The sequence below is a fragment of the Silurus aristotelis genome (assembly GCF_946808225.1).
Source record: "Silurus aristotelis genome assembly, chromosome: 5".
NCBI classification, from domain to species: Eukaryota; Metazoa; Chordata; class Actinopteri; order Siluriformes; family Siluridae; genus Silurus; species Silurus aristotelis.
Genome location: NC_139578.1, coordinates 12,467,529 through 12,489,466, shown reverse-complemented (window position 1 = coordinate 12,489,466; position 21,938 = coordinate 12,467,529). Strand labels below are relative to the sequence as shown.

At 40.3% G+C, this 21,938-nt stretch overlaps 1 protein-coding gene and 1 long non-coding RNA gene across 13 annotated transcripts in view; both read right to left on the bottom strand.

The window, feature by feature from the left end:
• Positions 1–21,938, bottom strand: part of LOC310726552 (nuclear factor 1 B-type-like) — an 87,757-nt gene that overhangs the window by 34,554 nt on the left and 31,265 nt on the right. The gene's annotated exons all lie outside the window — the stretch shown is intronic.
• On the bottom strand, positions 9,419–17,933 carry LOC310726566. Its single transcript, XR_014533792.1, has 2 exons — positions 13,325–17,933; positions 9,419–13,285 (listed from the first exon to the last, which is right to left on the bottom strand). It is a non-coding gene; the product is annotated as an uncharacterized lncRNA (long non-coding RNA).

Below are 21,938 nucleotides of genomic sequence, written 5' to 3'. Positions count from 1 at the left end.
CTTCAGCTCAACAATGACAAGAAGACGGAGGAAGCACTATATGCTTAAAAAAACTGAAAAATAAACTTTTTTTTTTTTTTTTGGAGAGAGAAAGAAGGAGACTAGCAATACAACATAATGCTAGTAGTACATTTTGGATAGCCCCTTTTATAAGCAGACTGTATTTGGTCAAAAAATTTAACTTTAGCTTGTATCAAACTTGGTGCAAAATTTCCAAATGAAACAACATCTACATTGTGCGGTATTTAAGAGGTTAAAGCTGGACTTGACTATTGGGTCTTTGATTTGGTGGGACTGGTGCAAGCTGGCTGTATGACAGTGCCAATTCCTGTGCCAACTTCCCATCCCCCCGTTCCCTGCCGATCAGCCTTCACATATGCACTATACGCCATCCATCAGTCTGGATAAAGACACCTCCTACTGCGTCCGAAAAAAAAAAAAGAAAGATGCAGACTGAGAGAAAGAGGGGAAAGAAAATGGAGTAGCTCCAATCTATAGGTGCATTCTAGCATAACGTTGTTTACTGTGATTAAAGTCGAAAAACAATGGTGCAGCTGGCTCTGGCATTTAGACATCAAATGGTCCAGACTAATTTTTCACTGCAGCCATGGACACACACCAATACTGTAGAAACACACCCCACAGCTGTCGTCATCCATACACGCTAACTGTATGTGAGAAATAAATCACAAATCTACGTCCGTATCATAAAAAAAACACTTTTTCTAACATGCATGATTTTGGCATTGCTGTAATGTAATTATAAGGTCACGCCTGTGTGTCCAGATGTGTGTGTTTCGATGAGGAGTTACACAGAGGCCCATATGCCTTTGCAATGTAGCGTTTGAAATGGAACAGACGTACGGGACACTTTAAAAATAAACCTCTGTAAGCCACGCGCATAAACAGTTTGGCCAGGGCAGTGGTAAGTATGTGCGTGTGTGTGTGTGTGTGTGTGTGTGTGTGTGTGTGTGTGTGTGTGTGTGTGTGTGTGTGTGTGTGTGTGCACTTTTGTAGAGTGAGATACAGATACCTGAAACACAGACACAACTTCTCTAAGCACACTTTCTGGCACCCAACAACCATGTCAATGTTTAAATAAGCTAACAGAGAAGCTAAGTGTGCGAGAAAAGGCAAGTGAAGGTTCTGTTCTGTTACCAATCATTATTATGAGCATTATAATTGTAATATCAACTGCCATACTCTGCATAGGAAACACATATTTATACATATCTATTATATAATGTGCTGTGCCCATTAAGGGTGGATTTTGCTGTTGTTGTTCATACACATATTACATTAAATATCTATACATAAATAATAATAATAAAAATATAGTTTTATATATATAATTATATAATTATACAATTGAAGATCAGTAGTCAACAGCAACACAAAAAAAAACCATTTAGAAAACTGGCTTTCATTTATAAAAAATATTCTATTTATATTTTAATGAATTGAATATATATTTTTTTATAATACAAAAAAAAAAAATGGAAAATCAGTACATAGACATATATAGACACTTCGTTGTCAACTGTGTGACTAAACTTTACATTAACTCCTTAAACTCCCACAATTCACGGACATGTCCAAACAAAAAAATCTTTCCTCTTGTCGCTATAATACAGAAGGTGTTGAGTCACACACTCACAAGACAAACATCCTTCCTCTTTCTTTCTGGCTTTGTCTATCAGGTACTGGTGCTCAGCATTCTTTTCATGCAAGTCATCTAATTATATAATGCTAATTCCTTTCCAATTTCTGTGCAACTTTCTGCAGCAGTCTTTCTATGGAAACACACCTCCTACTCTACCTCAACTAAACTCCTATACTTGGCACGGTCCCTGTGCAATCCATCCGGCCTCTCGTCTCTGCTTTGTGTTTTGTTTAGAACTATCACATACTTTTCCTTGCTGGCTGAAGACTGGGTTGTATCTCACACACACGCACACACATGCACGCTTGCACACACGCATTGAACACAAGGAACATGCGTACCGTCGACATTTCAGGAGGAGGCGTCTGGCAGCCATTTTAGAAAGTGAGCAGGGCTGCACACGTACTGCTTCGCTTGCCAAGGAAACCAAGCTTTAGCCAAGAATTCTCTCTTTCCCTCCTTCCTTTAACTCTCTCTCTCCTCTGTGGGCCAACCATGGAGGAATCAAGAGAGAGAGAGAGAGAGAGAGAGAGAGAGAGAGAGAGAGAGAGAGAGAGAGAGAGAGAGAGAGAGAGAGAGAGAGAGAGAGAGAGAGAGAGAGAGGCAGAAATATCTCTCAAATTGTGGGCTGTCCTGGTTGAAATGTTTTGAGCAATGCAGCTGCACTAGTGTAAATACTGCCTGTGGCTAAATGTGTGTATGTCCGTTTTTTCTGTGTGTGTGTGTGTGTGTGTGTGTGTGTGTGTGTGTGTGTGTGTGTGTGTGTGTGTGTGTGTGTGTGTATTCAGTCATCAGTATTTTTGTGCTGGCTGGGTTGAGCACTTGCACATGGCTGTAACTTCAACACACACTCACAAATCAGCCGAGGCGGATCCTGGCAAACGACTGTTTAACTTTCTTTTTCTCGCCATCTCTCTTTTGTCTATCTCAATCAGCCGGTATTTACATTCCCATCAGTGTCTACATATTTCACAATCAGTCTTTCAGTCTGTAATTACCGCTTCATATCGGCCCTTCGATAGATCTCTCACAACACCCTTATCGCTGTGCTTTGTTCACCAGCGCGCTCTCTTCCATGCCTCTTTCTGTCATTTTCTTTTGTCTCAGACCCAGCTCTTGTTGATAAAACACCAGGCCCTTTATCAGAATGAGCCATAACCTAAACAGAGATAGATGGAGGAAAGCATCCTGGCACTTGTAAAGAGTGAGACAGAGTGAGAGAGCGGAAGCCTGTTGTGGCGTTTTTGGGTGCCAGAGCCATTTCGTCTGCACGGGGTGTGAATAGTGGGCACACTAACACCAGTGGGCATCTGTTCCAAAAGCTGACACAAAGACAGATTGGCGGCCATCTTGTGATAAAGGCGCATCTCATGTATGTCTCAGACGAATGAAAACGGAATACATGAGTCAATAGATGCCAAGGGTTTCTCACCGGATTGATAGTTTTCGCTTTTTTCTTTGTATTTATATATTTTTTTGTGTTTATCCCTGTAATGTCTTTACACATCATTTTAAGCCAAGTAACATTTTTTTTTAATTGGCTGAAGCTTTTATTAAAGATATTGTTACAGAATATTTAAGCATCAAACATAACATACTTGCATTTTCAGCATTTATACATATCAGGATGGTCAGTGAAAACTGCTGTGTTTTTAGGACATGGGCTTTTAAAATAAATCTCTTCATCCAACCACAAAGGCCTAAACTTATATTTATGCTTACATTATTTTGGAGTATTTTTATTACCCATTTATGTTATAATACAATGTCATTTCTTGCCACAATGTAGTTTAAATGCCAGTTTTTCAATTATTTATGTGCACTCATAGACGTCAATGCACATTCTAGCTGAACATATTGTATTTTTATTATTTGTTTATTTGTTTATTTATTTATTGCTCATATAGTACTATCTTTGGTGAAAAGTGTTCTGAAGATGTGTGAAAAAATTTACTTTTAATCTTAAAGTAAACTAATAACAAGTTGTTATAATCAATAACATATTTCTGACTCAACCAGCTTAGGAACAAAAGCCTAATATAAGCAATAATGCATAAGGTATTACTAAAGACTTGGTCCGATCTAAAAATTGTGACATGATAAAATGTGGTGCTAGGACAACAATATGTACAATGGAGGCATCTAAAGCATCTAAATAAATTTATTAAGACTGTTAACAAGGAACAAAGACACACAATAGAAGGTGTTTGTGTATATGCTACTCTTTTATGACGTCTCTTGACGGGAAAAAAAAAGCATTAAAAAAACTCCCTCATATGCAGGTATAGGTTCATGCTCTGACAGGGACAAAGTTGCATTATTGATCTGTCTGTGTGTTAACAAAGGCCACCACAGTCTGACACGTGGTGTCATGCAGAGATCGTTGCCTTACATATGTCTGCCCTGGCAGTCCAGCACTGAGGCCACAGAGACTCATCAGTCACATGTCAAAGTGTGACACAGTGACACACACCGTGCGCCTTCACATCTCAGTAACAAAAGCAGAACAGAGTGTGCACAGAACACCGCAGCCAAAGGTCAAATCATAGACAGATTATGGAAATGAGTATGTGGGGGTTTTCAAACACGCAAGTCATTTTGAAATGTCTGACAGTAGTATGTCAAGGCGATGAGATTCGTATAAATTTGAAGCTGTTTCTCTACTCGTTACATTAATACTTCACAGCAACACTTTACATAATAACTAATAACGCTAATGTAAATTAACACAGGCTGCGCCTCACATTTTACAATCTATGACTTGAACTGTGATGTTGGATATTCCAATAAGCTCAAGGACTACTACTGACTGACAGAACACAGTTCTTTATAGGATGCATCTTTTGTTGAAGCATGATGCCATCGTGGCCATGATGTTCTGTGCATCCATGTCACCGATCCTTTCGACCATTATCCTTTTTTAACTGAAGCTCTATATTATGGTTTTATTGAAATTGTGTAAATGCATCATTGCGTCGCAGTAGATAACTCCTGAACTTGTTTAATACGTCGAGGAAATGGATTATCAACTATCAATTCAATAATCCACAAGTGCCGCTTTGAATTTCACTTTCTTTTTAACACCGATATGCCTGCAACAGCATGGACATTATGTAGGGAGATTAGCACGCAGCTCCTACCCTCTTGTGTTTGTCTGCAGGGTATTTATAGCGGTAGTAAAGACTGCATTGACTGAAATTGTATGACATCTCATCAGGGTATCTCCCCTTCCCAGTGACAGCATGCCACTTGGATGTGTATTGTTACTTGATTGGCTGAGTGAGTGGCCCATTTGCATGAGTGTGCGCCGTGTCGTGGGACAGTGGGGGGAGGTCCGGGCCGATTTGGCCTTGGCTGTGGCAACTGGCCAACAATCCTTTTGTAGCCGTCGCAAGCCGGGCAAGGAGGTGGGCACCGAAAGAGAGGACGGTGCAGGGGGAAAGAGTGAGACTATAGATTTAATTATGCATGCACATTTCCCCATTCATGGAGGTGAGTGCAAAATAGGGCGAGGGGTTGGGTGGCAACCAATGACATTCCACCGTACAGAGCTCCTGTCTGGAAGAACACTAATGAGGTGACACTCAGCGGCTGGAGCCCAGCCAAAACAGTCCATTAACTCCACACAAGTAGTTAAGAGGAGAAGAGACTGGGAGGGGGCAGACGGGGAGAAGAAGTAAAGGAAAAGTTCAAGAAAGAGGCAGAAAGACAGAGAGGGAGTGGGAGAGGAGAGTTATGAATGACACAACAGGAGGCCCATGGTGAAAAAGGAGGAAGAGGGGGTGGGGGGGTGCGGGGGAGTTGATGGCGAGGGGGGTGATGGCGAGCGTGTGTGTCTAAGTGTGTATGGGAGGTCAGTAAGGCTACTAGAGTCTCATGCACTCAGAGACTCAGACTCAGACAGGCCTTTAACAGTCTGCCTTCTTTCTTTCATCCCTCTCTATCCAAGTCAGAGTTGCGCATGGTAATGGCAGCCGTTTCCTAATACCGTGGTCGCAGTTCCAATGATTTCGCATCCTTCATGGCCGGCAGTTTGGGTTGTTAATCAGCCAGATGGAAAACGATCATTTGTACAAATTTATTTGTGATTCTTTAAAAGCTTATATTGCAACTACTGAATGTGCTGTCACTTTTTAGCTCTTTTTCATAAACCCAGTTAACTTCACATGCATACACAGAAACTGGCATACAATATTTAAACATGTGACACAAATAAAATCTGAATTCGAAGAAACCCTGGGTGGGGACATTTTAGGGACACGAGCATAGCTCTGAAACACACACATAAATACACACAAGCATGCATGTGTGAGGCACATTGTAAAATGCTGTCTCACCACATAGTTATGTTCACTCTGTCAGAACATGTTGTGTGAACCATATCTCCAGCACAAATCACACAAAGCTCTTCATACTCAAAGATTTTTGACACATGTACAGTGACATCCACATCAATCTTTTGAACCTATATAATAATCTCAGAGAAAGGAAGGTCTATATACATTTGAGCTTAACAGGATATTGGATGTGCTGTATATTCAATAAGTGTCACAGTGATTAAAACAAAGAAATGACTTTTCTTTTTAGTCAGTTCCATATTTACTGGCACCCTTTGGTAAACATGGGTTGAAGAAAAGGTTATGAAAAAAATGCCTCCATGGTAAACTAGATTACATTTATATATATATAATGTCAATACTTAGGAAGCTGACTATATATTATAGTTGTACTCTTTAGGGAAAAAAACAGTGTTTCCTCAAAAAGCATCTTTGTCTTAAAAAGCAGAAAGCTATATATATATATATCTTTATATATACATATACATATACATATACATACAGTGATGCAATACTCTCCACAAGCTGTGCTATTATTTTCATTTTATTTATGACCAAGAGCAGAATGAATTTAATCTATTTATTTAGCTGCTATTATTATACTGCTTAGTGTTTCTGGGTTTTTACACTCTGATACGTAAGAAAAGCAACTGAACCTGAGCTGTGAAAATACTAGTTGTCAAGCAAAGGGAAACTTAGATTTTTGGTAAATAATTGGTAAGTCTTTAATTTTATTCAAAGACGCTTTTCATTATGTGCTTGTCGTTCAATCTTCATCTTGAACCCAAATCAATTCTAGGCTCCGAGAAATCCTAAGGGGTTATTTTTAATACTGTTTGACTATTTGGGCATTGATCTGAAATCGTATTATTCAGTGTTCAGAAGAAAAATCCTACTGAATGATTTAAGGCAACAAGGATTCCTGACGCTGCAGGTTGTGAGCATGCCGGACTCAGCTGCTGACCAGGCTTGTGTGAGTGGAGAGGAAGATGGTCAGTATAGTGCCAACTCCTGCAAGAGGAGGTGGGGCAAAGTGCCAAGGTGACAGGGGCAGAGTATTCATGAATGGCCCACGTCCAGCTCAACCCAAGGGCAAAGCAACCATTTACATTTACGCCCTAACACACACACACACAAACAAACACACATATTCAAGTGCACCCAAATTAGAACAGCTAAATGACTTATTAGACATACAGTATAATTCAACATCAAAGGCAAGATCTTGGCACAAAACACTCAAGGAAACAAAGCATTTTCTCATATAGACTGAGAAACCAAAAAAAAAAAAAAAAAAACATGTTCAAAACAAGATGTGGAAAATACTTAAGGAAAGTGAAGTACTTAATTTAATGTGTCATTTCCAGAAAGAAAAAAAATCCTACTAGCGTAGGCAACAGATGTCTGAGCATTTAATAGTGCTACAACACCACTAATTTCAGACTGAAAAACACCCAGCAAGTGAAAATAGATGCTCCAGAAGTCCCTTGTGGTCTGTTTCTGCCACAACATTCAATTACCAGAAAAGTGTTCTCAACAATGAGTCTCTTTTTTTTTTCATTGGGAAAAAAAAGTAAGGTGGTCTGCAGTAAATATGCAGAAGGAGCTTAATGAGAGACAAATCATTTTAAACATAAACAGCCATTTCAATAGCAAAGTTTTAATGTTTTAATTCACATTGAATATACTGTAAAATGTAACTAAAAGAGAAGCAACACAAGGCCGTGTACACCCCCATCACCACCTCAACTAGTCAAACCCACTAGCTGAAGCAGTATTTATTGAATCTTTTAATGCTACTGTATATTACACTTTGCATGGATCACCTATTCTACCGAATGGTAAACCTTCATACTGAAACAACTTTACAAGATTTGAACTGAAGACTCCATAGACTGAAGGACTCCTGGGGCACTGCACCTCAGTTAAAAGCTTGATCTGGCTAATGAGCATGGCATAGAGTGGACCTTGTGAAACAAATACCAGACTCATGTCAACTCAAAGCAGCCATGTGGAATGCTACAAAGTAGGAGTAATACAGTGGTGTACACTGTGGATTCACTGGGTACATAGCAGCTTTCCATGCTTATATTCGGATGAATTAAAAAAAAAAAACTGTTTGGCATTCCCTGATATGAATCTATTATTTGTTATAAGGCCCCAAGAACCTTTTCAACTTCGGCTACAGCATTGAATTAGACACCCTTGAAAGGGACACTGCAAGAGCATGAGGCAGTTTCGCCTGATAAAGCCTCTCAGGCGTAAAGTGTCAGCAGGCCAGGGGCTGATGATTAACACAAGCATAATGAAGGAAGCTCTCGTTTAGCTCTGGAGAGCCCATGATGCCCGCTACAAGGTCAGAAGACAGGCAATTGGCCAATCGTCTGCAGCAGCAGACTGGTGATCTCAGCCCTTGTTGGGTATTCCTTTATCATAGGCAGATGCTATGCCATAATTCACGTTCTGTTAGTCGCAGGGTCCCTTTCCTCTGGAAGATACTCAGAAAGGCAAATCTGCCATATGCTCTTGAGGCTTGCTAGGGCAGCCCTGGGTTGCAGCAGTAACAACATGTGGTTTGGCTCTGGCGATCAGTTTATATGTGCGACAGTGAGAGGAGGAACCGCTAAATGAATTTCAGATTCTGTTGTTCCAACACCATAAACAATGTTACACAAAGTCTGGCACTAAGCAGATGTTGAAGAATGCTACTATTAACAGAATCTTATATATTAGCAGATGCATCGAGCACTCAGATTTTTTTTTTCCCACAAAAGAAAAAATATATTTAGAGTTATTTGCTCAATTTCAGTGCTTATTTGAATTTTACAATGCATTCTGCCTTTAACATAACAATCTGAAATACATTATTTATAGATGTAGCCACGCATGTGATAAAAAAACAACAAAAATTTTTGCAAATATATAAATATTTATTTTCCGGGCTGACTCAACAAATGTCGCATATCAAGTAAGGACAATCGAAAGCCTTGTGAAAAGCAAGAAAAAGACCACAGCAGAGTGCAAACAGTGTTGCTCTTTTTGTAATCTCTGCTATGTAGCATGAGAATTATAGCAAGCTTTCCTGCACAGTGTGGCTGCAGTCGCACTCCCATGCCGTAGGGGCTGGGAATGCAAAGGGCCTTTGTGTGCGCTTCAGTTTTCTGGCGGCATGTCAGAGCACTAGAGTGATAAGAACAATGCTCAGCTGTCATATAGACAGATTCAGACGAGAGGTGTTAATATTCCTCAAAAGGTGCTTTTTCACCAACCGCACTACAGATGCATTAAGAGAGTGGCTAAGAGAATAGGTTGAGAAAAGTTTTATAAAGCACCATAGTATTATCTTTTGACTGAGGTTTCCATGAACTATAGCATGAATTCTTTATCCATGGTTCTGTAAGTCCCTCTCTTCTTCTTCTTTTTCTCGCTATGTCCTCTATATTTTTAGATGGCTCTTTGGGGGGTTTTCTTGCTACGACACCATTCTCTGCATCCATCAGAACATGGTGTTGAGTTTTGTCAGAAAATGTGAGTGTGAGATTCAAACCAGGTAGAAGATTGAACAGCTCTGGTCTGGAAGTTAAACAATGCTGGGGCGAATCTGACCTTCTTGTTTATGCTGTATGGAACTCTTTTTTTTTTCAGTAAAAGAAGGAAGAGATGGGAGGAGAATGGAAGGAAATCACAAGCCCCTTCTTAGTCATGCATACTGTGTGGACTTAATGTGTGGCCTTAATTTATTTCATCACCTTGACACTTTCTGTTTATTAAAGACACACTAATGTATGAGTTTGGTGCTCTTTTTACTTTTATAAGAGTGCTGAAGGCTTGAACACTTGTAGTGTAATTTTACAGCCCAGGTATGCTACCATCTTGTGCATTAATTATTATTGCCTGGAGCCATTTTCCATCATCGGAGGAAAAACCCTGCTAAACTTCATTCCCAATCTACCTCTCAGCCCTGTGTGGCGCTGCCATAAATGTGTACACATCTGATAAACCATTTGTTTCATGCTGTTAGCAAGTGGAAATTACAGTGGTCAAGGTTGAGTTGAGGGATTGGGATGTTGCTCGGTATTTGTAATTATTTTTCCAAATTTGTAAGCCTAGAGGAATGCAGTAGGAGTCTATATTAAACAAGGAAAACCTGTATTGTTTTACAAGTAACAGAGTACGGAAATGTCATGCATATATTTTTAAATATTTTGCCTTAATCGTCCCCCTTGCTAGAATGCAAGTCAGGAATACTAGGGATTTGTATCTCACCAAATCCAATTAAGACAGCTTGTGTAAATGTAACTAGACTAATGAAACCAGTGTAAACCTCAACATCCATGCAAATGGGCTCCCCCCCCCCCCCCTATAATAAATCTTATCGATTTGTAACATTAAATGCTGATGGAAAAATAACAGTCCCTTAGTGCTTGAATGGGCTGCAATCCAAAAGCTATAAAACACTATCTGCTTGCATGTAGCTGGACACACCATTGCATCATGGGAACCAGCGAAGATATCAAAGGGCCACAATTGGATCACACTCAATAATCTGCACTCTTGGCAAGTGTTCACATGTACATACGCCTCCAATCCTCATGCCTAATGACTTTTTCTTTCACATAGACAGGCACTGGAAGTGAAGTCACAACCCGGTCCCAGAACAGATCCCAGGTCCAGGTAGTGGGCACAAGGGTTTCGGCATAAATCCCAGGTGGTTGGCAGGGATATTGCAACACTTCCTTTTCACCCTGTCCAAGCCACTTGAGCTTGGCACACCTTACCACAGACCACCGTCTGCAAACATTCGCCATTGCAAACTCTGGAGCTCACACACTCCCCTAGGGCAGACATTGTACAGTAATGCTCAGACTTCAGTCTGCCCCAGAAAGAACAAGCATGGGGAAAAAATACACCAGGAGGCTTCTTATAAGCTATTCATGCCAAGCAGACACAAAGGTAAGGCTTTTTTATCAATTGAAGGAATTACACAGATCATATGTCACCATATGGAATTCCTTTTACACATAATGCATTTCCTTCATGGAGTCTGTGAGAAGCCACAGAGCATATCTGCTGGGAGAACTCTTTGGGACAGAGGGGAAAAACTTCAGTGTATGTGTGTGTGTGTGTGTGTGTGTGTGTGTGTGTGTGTGTGTGTGTGTGTGTGTGTGTATGCGCAAGCAGGCATGGGGTGGGGGCCTCTGTCAGGGGCAGCCTCGGCACACTGAGCAGAAATATGCCATATGCACTCAGTGAACTGGGGCCTGCAGGGCTTTTCTCAAGGTTATTAGAAAACCCCATACACCCTGTGCATAGTCTAAAAAATATATAAAAAATACTCAAAAGTAGAACTAGATAAAAGCTCTAGATTTGCCACACCTCTCACACATATAAGGCCCATGAGGACCTTTAAGGAGCTGTGAAAACGCTTTTGTCTAATCAAGAAAACCTTCAGTTTGCCCGCTGTATCTGATCCCTCCTGTTGTGACAATGACACGGCCGCTGAGGCAGAGCGTACGCCTTTGCCTCAGATAACAGGGCCGCCTTTGACACTGAGTTTCCTTCCCTCTGCCGGGGCCAAGAGCCAGGGCCGTGCATCCGCTGCTCCACCCCCGGGTCCTCGTCCACACAAAAGTAGGAAGCGGCAGCCGTGGCCACTTGCATTGTGACAGGCCCCTCTAAATCACGTCTCATTTCATCCCCCACTCTTCATAAGAGCTTTCGGCAGAGGAAATGATAAACACAACAACAGCACGTAAATGCATCAGCCGCAGCTACCCGAGCGCTTAGAACAGTGATAGCTAATTGAGTAACACTGCTGCCTCGATGAACTCGCATTAGGTTACGGCGTAAACCAAACCTGTACATCTGCAGACAAAAGTTCCTGAGCATAGTAAACAGACACTATCAGATCAAGATACAGGGATACAAAGATACTATCAAAAACAGGTACAGGTAGACTGTGATGTTGGAAAGTATCTGAATTAATGGGGTTTGTGGAATTGGTACTAATCTGGAAACAGTTTTTCAAATCTTTATATATTAAATGTATCTGCTATTGTTCACTGGCTTCATAGGGAGATATGGTAGTTGTGCCACTGTTCCACTGTTATTTAGCTGGTTAAACATCTTCATACATCAAATCCAGCAAAGAAACACATCACCTACAGAATCCTTCAGACCAGGAATAAAGGCCTATGCAATTGGCTTCAGATCTCAGCAGCCTAGCAGACTCCAGAAAGCTGAGCAAGGACAATCCATCATCACCAAGTTGTGGCTCATTCCTTTTCTCCAGACCATAGATTCTTGTGAGCTGAGTAGAACTCCAGAGCTCATGGAGGACAAACCCAGATGAGCTCTGGGAAAGCCAGCAAGAGCAAACAGCCTGCATATGTGCACCAGTTTGAGATGAGAACAGTATCAGGAGCCAATAAAAGGAAGATAATCTGGGTCATAAGCCACTCTGGTTAGAAGACCCTAGGTGGGCAAGCAGAGACAGGGTTGGGAGATTAGATGCGACTTGGAGCTATTGACATAAATTACCACTTGTCACTATGGGTTCTCCACCCAAAGAAAGCCAAGTGGCAACCGCATAAAAAACAAAGAATGCTAAGAGCAAAAGGATTAGCTTTAGCTCCATAAGCACAGTATTTAACATACTGTTCTTCTATGAAATGTCTATTATCTAAAGGTCCTGTGTCTTTTTATTGAAAAAGGTGGTTCTGCAAAGAAAAGGGAACAATTCTATCTTTACAATGCAGACACTGTCACTGACAGCCATGCAGTAAGATAACAGGCCCCTAATACAACTTGCACAACCGTCGCAACAGCCTGAGAAGGCCGGCTTAATGACAAACCAGACAAACTTGATAGAACATTTCAGTAAGTAAACAATTTGCGATCACCTCATTCAACCTTGGAAGTTGCAGTTCTGTGGAAGACATTTGCAGCTTTAACCCTTAGTGCTCATGAAGCAAAGTTCCCCAGGGCTACTGTGTATTGAAATATAATAAAGGCTTATGACATGGGTGTGTCTAGCGGTGATCAGTTATGGAAAAGTATAGTAAACGTGTTTCTCTATATATTCAAATTCTGGTTAGAAAAAAGAAAGGAAGGCAGGAAGAAAAAAAACTAGTCCAGAGTATTCATGTTTTTAGTTACTACACTATACAAACACATTTTTTCTTTTTCTTCTTGTTTTTGTTGTTGTTGTTTTAATCACATTGCTCTAGAGAAGAAAGCAACACTGAAACAGTCATGGCTAAGCAAAACACACACCATACACACACTCACACACCCACATGCACACACACACACACACACACACACACACACACACACACACACACACACACACACACACACACATAAGCATACACATATGCTCATGTGTATTTTTAGGCTTGTGATGCTGGATCTGGGACATACCGAGTGCTTTGTCCAGTGTTGAAAAGTGGATTGATTATCATGCATACTGTATGAAGAGTTGTGAGTCCATGCACGTAGTGCATCGCGCCGGACACCAAGCTAAATTTAGCCTTTTTGCTACCCCTGTTCTTGGCTTCCATCCGTCCCTCTGTGAGCTATCCTTTTGTTCTCTGATCCCGCCTGAACTCACCTGAAATAAGCGAGCACTTTATAGCGGGGGTTTTTTCTCGAACAGCTCTGCTTCATCAAACATTTAATAAAAACAAATGCCACACTTGCAGAAGAACTGTAAATTAAAACCTGTGTCAATGATCAGGCCAAGGTGTTGTGGCTTCCTGCCCTTGCTTCATTGTGATCCTCATGACAATTGGGTGTGGTTAGCAGGTTAACTAACAATGAAAGCCCGATCTGAAGACTATCAATTAAGGTGTGATCTAAGCAACCGCATATAAAATGGAGAACAAGAAAGTCTGCCTGTGATGCTTGGTTTACGTTCCGTCTTAGTGGTTTCTACTGTGTGGAAAGGGGATAAGCATCAGCCGCCCTTTATCTCTCCTACAGCACTCTGTGGAAGACATAAACATTTGTGTAATCAGTTCTTAAAGACCTAGGCTGGAGAGGGAGGTGGGAGAGTAGTGAGGATCTAACACTCCATTATACGTCCATGGTCTGTGAAAACAAGACAGTCTTCCCATGCACAGTGGAGTGTAAAGCAGGACAATGGGAACAATTATTTGTTGCTGAATGCCAAAAAGTATGACCAAGATCCTTTCAATTCCCTTTAAGCCTCTTACTGCAGTCATGACCAAAAGAATACATCTATCACTAGCGTCTCCTCCACAGACAAAGTCTTCAAGCTTTAGCCAAAGTTTTAATATGTTGTCCAATCCAAACTGATTAAGCATCGCAGAGCACAAACAATGCTGGCCCTTACATCCCGATGAGCCACCTTCATGGAAGGCTGAATGAATGAGTGCTCTGTAAGGCTGAAGTAATGAAAGACGTCTAGTCAAGAGATAAGTCTTTTCCAGCCATCTCTGACTCTGCACATGGTGTAATCTCATGCGCTGGTTAGTTTAATGGAAGTTCTTGTCTCACAAAGAGTATGTTAGTGCCTGTAAGTTTAACACCCAATATAACTCAAGACCACTGCTGGAAACAGTAAGTGTGGCCTTAAAATTCACATATTTCACTTATAAAGTATATAAACAGCAGGATCCCCTAAAGAGGGTGTATATGACATCAGTGCCTTACTAAACTCCCCAATATGTCTCATTAATGCCAGCATAAACATGCCAACTCTCAGTACAACTCCTTCCCATTTCACTGAACAACGTTGCATGGATCAGACATGTCCCATCATTCCAAAACATTCATATAAGCAGCCAGGATACAGCCAGTAATCACAACCCTGCTTTAGGCCCTATGTAATGCAATAAGCTGAACTAATGTGTTCAATACATACTATTCTTTGTGCCTAATCACTCTTACTGTACTGCATAAGAGAGGACAGAAAATTCCAGAAAAGGAGTGTTTCTATAGTGTAACATATACAGTCAGCATATTATACTTCATTACCCAGCTCTAAATACTCAGTGATGTACTGTTTTCATTTGACAGGTCAGTGATTCAAACCAATTAGTCACAGATTTCAAAACGAGTGGAAGAAGAAACAAACTAAAGAAGTATAAAGAAATTGGCTTTTTTATTTCTCTTCAATACACGGTCAATGTTGCATTATCAGTGTCCTAAAAAAAAAAAGTATTTTGTGGGCGGCGATGCCTTTAGCTCTCTTTTCTTTTCATTTTAATACTCAAATATTAGATCATAATATGTAGATGTAGCACAGAAATTACTGAAAGAAATGAATAGAAACAAACCAAATAAAATAATCTCTGGCATGTTTTAGTTTTTTTATGAAATTATGCAACAGCTATAAAAATGTGAGATGACAGTTTACCCAATAAGAGTCCGTATTCAGGTCTGAACTTTGTGTTGTGCAAATTACTGCTTATAGAAATCCATACCTGAGAATTTAGTTTCACCTTACACGTTAACACTCAAATCCTGGCATTACATGTTGACCCCATTAGTTCAACATTTTTGTGTAATTATTTGTTCTCAGGAGTTATTTCCTATTTTTAGATTTGTTAATGTGTGTATGCTCCTCTACTACTATTGCCAAAGGTGTAGTTTATCATAAAAATGCACTAAAGATGAAATTAACGAACATGGGATCTTTTCCAACGTTCGTAATAAAGGTAAGTGTCTACACAATTATTGTGTCATTAAAGCAATGGTTTTCAGCTTGTGGTGAACTGGCACTACTGAGAGATAGTGTAGTAGTAATCTTCTCTTGGTGTCTGGTTTGCTCAATTTGAAATTACATTACTATTTTCAAACTGTAAATAAAAAGATATCCCCGACCTTAAGTTCTCATTGTAATTCATTGGTGATGTAGAAACAAACCGCTACAGAAAAATGTCAATAATAATATGATAAGAATGGCTCAACATAGCACATAATATGAACTACATAAAATATTACCCTGCAGCTCGACTCATATGCTTTGATTCTTGTATATCATTACTTTCAATAAAATAAATATTTATCTTCTACTAATAAAAACTTAATTAAGTCGTTCATTTTGCACACACACTGTTGGCCAAGCGTGTACTCATGGCCAACTAATGATCTCCTGGAATAAAAAGATCTTTGGAGAGGTCCTGTGAAACAACATGAACAGTAAACCCTAAGGCAAAGTGGAAATGTTTTCTTCAATTATCAGATTTTATAGTATGTATTATTACATATATGTGTGTGTGTGTGTGTGTGTGTGTGTGTGTGTGTGTGTGTGTGTGTGTGTGTGTGTGTGTGTGTGTGTGTGTGTGTGTGTATTATAATAGCCCCAATATAATACCAATTTTCTACTCCTAAGAACCTACTCCTTTTTTACACACACCTGTATCGCCTATAACATGACACATCCTAATTGTGCTTGCCTTCTTGTACCATATTCAGGTTGCCTTTATTCCTTATCAGGAGCTGCTCGGCTAATCTCCCCTCACAAAGCCCTCCATTTTGTGTTCCTTTCTGCAGATAGTGTTACATGGAGCAAGGACAAAATTCGCAGGGCCAGAGGGCTGTCGAGAAAGCCGGTGATGATTAGCACACTTCCTCTCTCCTGTACGTGCAGATTCACCAACATACATTTAGATGGTGAGGCTTGATGTCATACAACTTGTAAATTAGCCAATCCAATGACTTGGTGACTGCATAAGTGCTAGCATGTGGAGTGGATTCCATATCACACGAATTCATTTCTAATCTTTCAGACTGTTCAGTGATTATTACAAACACTTACTCTACTCTCATTCAAGGCTGTCATTGCTGCTTTTGTACTTCCACTTAAGGCACTCATTAGGATAATTAGGACTTTTGGCTCTTTATCTTGAAATATTCTCAATAATGCATGTTATTGTCTTTGCTGTTAAGAGCCAGTGGGATGTTGTCATAAAACCTGGAGGTATTTACACTGAAGTGCTGTGGCATTTTGATATGATCCATGTTGTTTATCACTTTCGATAAGGAACAGTCTGAGGGTTTGGAGTTCCCCTAAGCAAAAAAAAAAAAGGCAGTGAGGCAGGACACTTGTGTATGTGTGTGTGTGTGTGTGTGTGTGTGTGTGTGTGTGTGTGTGTGTGTGTGTGTGTGTGTTTGTGTGTGTGTGTGCTGATGTGGGAATGGGTTCCACTCTGGCAGGCCTCTTTACAGACAATATTTAGAGGTCCCCAGTGGCCAACGTGCATCTCACACACAGACACACACACTCTTCCTGGACAGAGGGATATGAGCGCTGTAGGGGCCATACTGAGGGGGCCCTCCCCACCACACGTGTCCTCATTGTTCTTCTCAGGAAAAAAGAGGGAAAAATGAGGGAGGGAAATTTTTTTCTTCTCATTGTCAGGAAAGGGAGGGGCAGAGCAGAGTGCTCCTCGTGTTCTGTGCAGGAGTGTGCAAGTGAGCGAGCGCGAAAGAGAGCGAGAGCTGACAGGATTCTTTCCTCCAGCTCAAGCGATATACTCAATGTTTACACAGGTGTTTTACGAGCTCGGCCGATTGGGTCGCGTGTTCCGCAACATCGCACTATAAATACTCCATAGCACAGACACGTACTGTACAGACGCAGCTGTAGAGCCAAACCACACAAGGCACAAACCCCACAACTTAATGCACACCATTATGTTGAAACACTGACCTTTGGAAAAAAAAAAAAAAAAAGAAAAACACAAATCACTGTTGCTTTCCAGGAAATAATTCTGTAGTTCCTGTGTAAAGCTATGTGATAACATTTAACAACTTCTTATCTTCATTACTGTGGTTGTAAATGGAAACATGCTAACAGGATGAAGGTAATAGTGCAGCGGGATGTTCATTTATTATAAAATTTCTGTGTAGTCTGTGTTTCCTGTTACAGATTTTATGTTTGATAGATTTGGAACACAAACGATTTAACACTTCTCTAACCCATACACATAATAAATTGCACCTCATTACCCATCTGGACTTGAACACCTTCTCCCAATCATAACTTTTGCATAGTTTTATCTGACTTCGAAGTTTCAGTTCGCCAAGCGCACTGTCAATGATTATCCCCTAGTAAATATCTAACCTGATACATTATTAAGGAAGCAAGAGAAAGAACTAGTAGGTATAAGACATTAACGAGTCAAGTAAAAATTGTTTGGATGCCTCAAATGTTGGACCCTGTAGGAGCCTCTTCCTTTAACAAAAGTCTCTAGCTGGGGGTTGGGTGTGAAATTTGTAGAACTACCATTAATATCCCGGTACAAAAAGCAGGACATTAAAATGACACAGAAACCTAAACACAGGTGCACAGGCATTTCTTAAGAATTTTCATGGAAAACATTCATTTGAGGAAGAGTGGCCAATATAATCTTCCACAGCTTACAAAGTGAAAGTGTTTGAAGTGCCAAACTTTAGAGAATTTGGAGCGAGTGGTAAGCCATCAACTTGGAGGGAGTATGATGGGGATGAGGTGAGGCGTAGGTCTGGTGGAGATCGGCCACAATGTTCCCGCCTGTCCTCCACCGAGCAGCCAAAACTACAGCTGTGAGTTGAGCGTGCTGAGGTAATTGTTGTAAATGCTTTGCTCTGACACAGATTACAGGAAAATAAAGTTTGCATGCCAAGCACAACACATCAGTTCAACGTCAGTTGGAGTTTGTGTGAACAAAAGTGTGTGCTTTTGTGTCCGAATGAGAGCAGTAGCGACAGAGAGAGAGAGAGAGAGAGAGAGAGAGATTGAGAGAGAGAGAGAGAGAGAGAGAGAGAGAGAGAGAAAGAAAGAGAGAGAGAGAGACCGCCTGAAAAAAGAGGGACTTCAAACTTCGATAGCGTTTGTTCAACCACATTCTCTGGAAAGAATGTCAGGAGGGACAAACACTCCACTGTTCCCTTGCTTTATAGACAGGAAACAGGATTTATAAGCAAACAAACCATACATTAGCTACAGTCTAACTATCAAAGAATACATATATGTGTGTATGTATGTGTGATGGGAGGGGGTAGGAGTTTGCTAGCCGGCAGGGTCTTCTGAGGTGATTTAAAAGTATTTAGGTCATTAGAGCTGCGACGTTAGAGTCGAATGAGCTACAGCCAGAGGGAAACAGAGCAGGAGGCCCCGAGCAGGGGAGTCTACCAATTCCTGTATATATCCTGAACCAAACTAAGCACACACTCGCACTCATAGAGCTAACACCTCCATTGCTTCTCGATCAGACACGCCATAAATATGACTGTTACAGCCCTAATGATCCGCGCTTAATGCAAAGGGCTTTAACACCTCAACACATGGTGAAAAATACAGGTAGAACACTTCCTCTTATTACTATACACTGAAGCCCTGAAGGTATAATAAATAATATTTGACATCTGGACATAAGTCACTTATTACTGACTCACTGTGTGCAAGTTGACTTAGTCTTGACTCAAAAAGTTGCCCACAGGACATTATTTATGTGTTTTAGACATGAAAGATGCTTTCAGAGCTGAAGGACAGCCATAAGAGAAACAACTTCTCTACAAGCAGCATTAATAATTGATACGTGGTTTTAATTTTAATTGAGATGCTATTTTTGTTTATTTGAACTCGGAAATTGATGCGCCTCTGTCTCACTGCTGTCTGGATTGTTTTCTTCTCAATATTTCAGCCTGTCCTTTATCTCTCCCACATCATACCCTACATTCACAACCAGTTTTCTGGTATTACGGGGTATCCATAACATCTAAGAAATCACTTTCTCTTTCTCTCTCACTCTCAGATACACACACACACACACACACACACACGCTCTCTCACACACGTACACCCGCATGCACTATAAACACTCTTTATGAAGACGTAAGGCCTTATGCAAACACAGTCATGTTCTATTGAGGTTTTTGTGCCAGGCACCAAACAATAGCAAGCCTAAGTGTCCATCTGCAGACGTGTGTGCGTATGTGTGTGTCAGTATGTGTTCCTCACAGGCGGTGTGTGTAAAATCCAATTATCAAAGCCACGGCATTAACATTCCTGCAGTCTGGCAGGTGACGGCGGAGTCCTTTCAGTGCATAGGAACGCTGCAGCCTGACCAAGAGCAGCAATGAAGACACAGACACTGGAGGCGGGGGTCCCCCGGGAGTGTGTTCACAAACACTAGACCATTCTTGAAGGTTTTAATGCCTTTTTTGTGGGGGTATAAGACACTGTCTGAAGAACTGAGAGCTGAAGGGTGAGCGTGTTCCAGATTCTCTGATGAAATAACCGAGGGATGTGCACTTTACACCAGGCAACTCCCACAGTAATGCATAATAGACACAGTTTGCTATAATTAATTGCAGTAATACAATTAAATAGTGACATCAGTGAATTATACATTAACACCATTTTAGAAAAAGTTGCTAAGAATAGAGTTATAAAATATTTATATTTTTGGCATTTTTAACTATGAATCTTGTAATACAATCAAGAAAACTATATATTGTGAGTCTCTAGAGTGTTGCTCTTTGAAGGTTTTTCAGCATTCCACACATTTGTCTATGGTTTTGGGTCTAAAAGGTTTGAAAAGAGACAGTAGTCATGAACTCAGTCTCTCTCTCCCCCTTTCTCTATATAATTATTTATATAAACTAATACAGGTAGACCCCAACTTACGACGTAGATAGGGACCGAAAAAGTGGTCGTTAATCCATCAAGTCGTAAGTCGAGAAGAGTGACTGCTCTATGATAAAGAGGCACAGTAAAAACTTTAAAATCTTTTTACTTAGTACAAATAAAGTAAATAATAAAGAAGATATATAAAATATTTTATTTTATTTAGTTTTTTTCCGTCGGAGCTGACGAGTCGAGTGGTCGTAGGTCGGTGTCTGAGTGTACTGCACATAAAAGACTTAGACATAGAAAGGAATATCAATGAAAAAAAACTGTAATAGTCTCTCCAGTGGTTAATGTGTTGACATGACCTCTTCTTTTACTAAATACACACTCGACCACAAGGGCATACGTTCACAGTGATCTGATCTCTTTGGGACAGAGATGCCGGACAGAGCAAAGTTGCAGCATGATTGCTGCTGGCTTCTGTAATTATGCAAGTTGAGAGGATCTCTTGAGTGGATCTGTGTGTGAAAGCGAGAGAAGGAGAGCGAGAAAGAGAGTGAGAGAGAGAGAGAGAGAGAGAGAGAAAGAGAGAGAGAGAGAGAGAGAGAGAGAGATTTAGAGAAAGCGCATATATATATATATATATATATATATATATATATATATATATATATATATATATATATATATATATATATATATATATATATATATATATATAGGGGATCCAGGACCTGAGACTTCCTATATGTACCACCAGCCAAACCATACAACTAGCTCTCTATCTGAGAGCCCACATCTCCAACTCAAAGAAAAAAATCCTTTCGGAAAAACTGAAACCCACATAAACAAACTGGATGTGTATTAAAGAGAGTATCTTTTTTTAAGAATACCGAAAAGAAAGGTAACGAAAAAAAAGAGGCTAAAAGGCATGCCAAGTGGTCCTCACATTACCCAAACTTTCTTAAGGGCACGGCAGATCCTCTTACCCCCTTCTTTCCTCCTTCTAGCCGTATTCTATTTCATCATTTGATTAATCCTTATTAAAAGAGGGGGGGAATACAGTGGTTATAATACAGGACCTCTATTCTCTTCACTGTCACAGTATCTTGCTGATAGTGTATCACTTGATCCAAGTGGGGGTTTCTTTTTTTAAGGCAAAATATAAAAGAAAAGCCAGTAAGAAATTGTGGAATTGAATAATGTATTACATTTTCTATCTGTTCTGCTGTACAAGGTTGTACATTATGTACTAAAAAGTTTTCCTTGTCTTAAAAAAAGTACTCTTAAGCTAGGTAATGGATTAATCTGGCCTAGTGTGTGTGACTGTGTTGTAAAATAAATGGGTAAT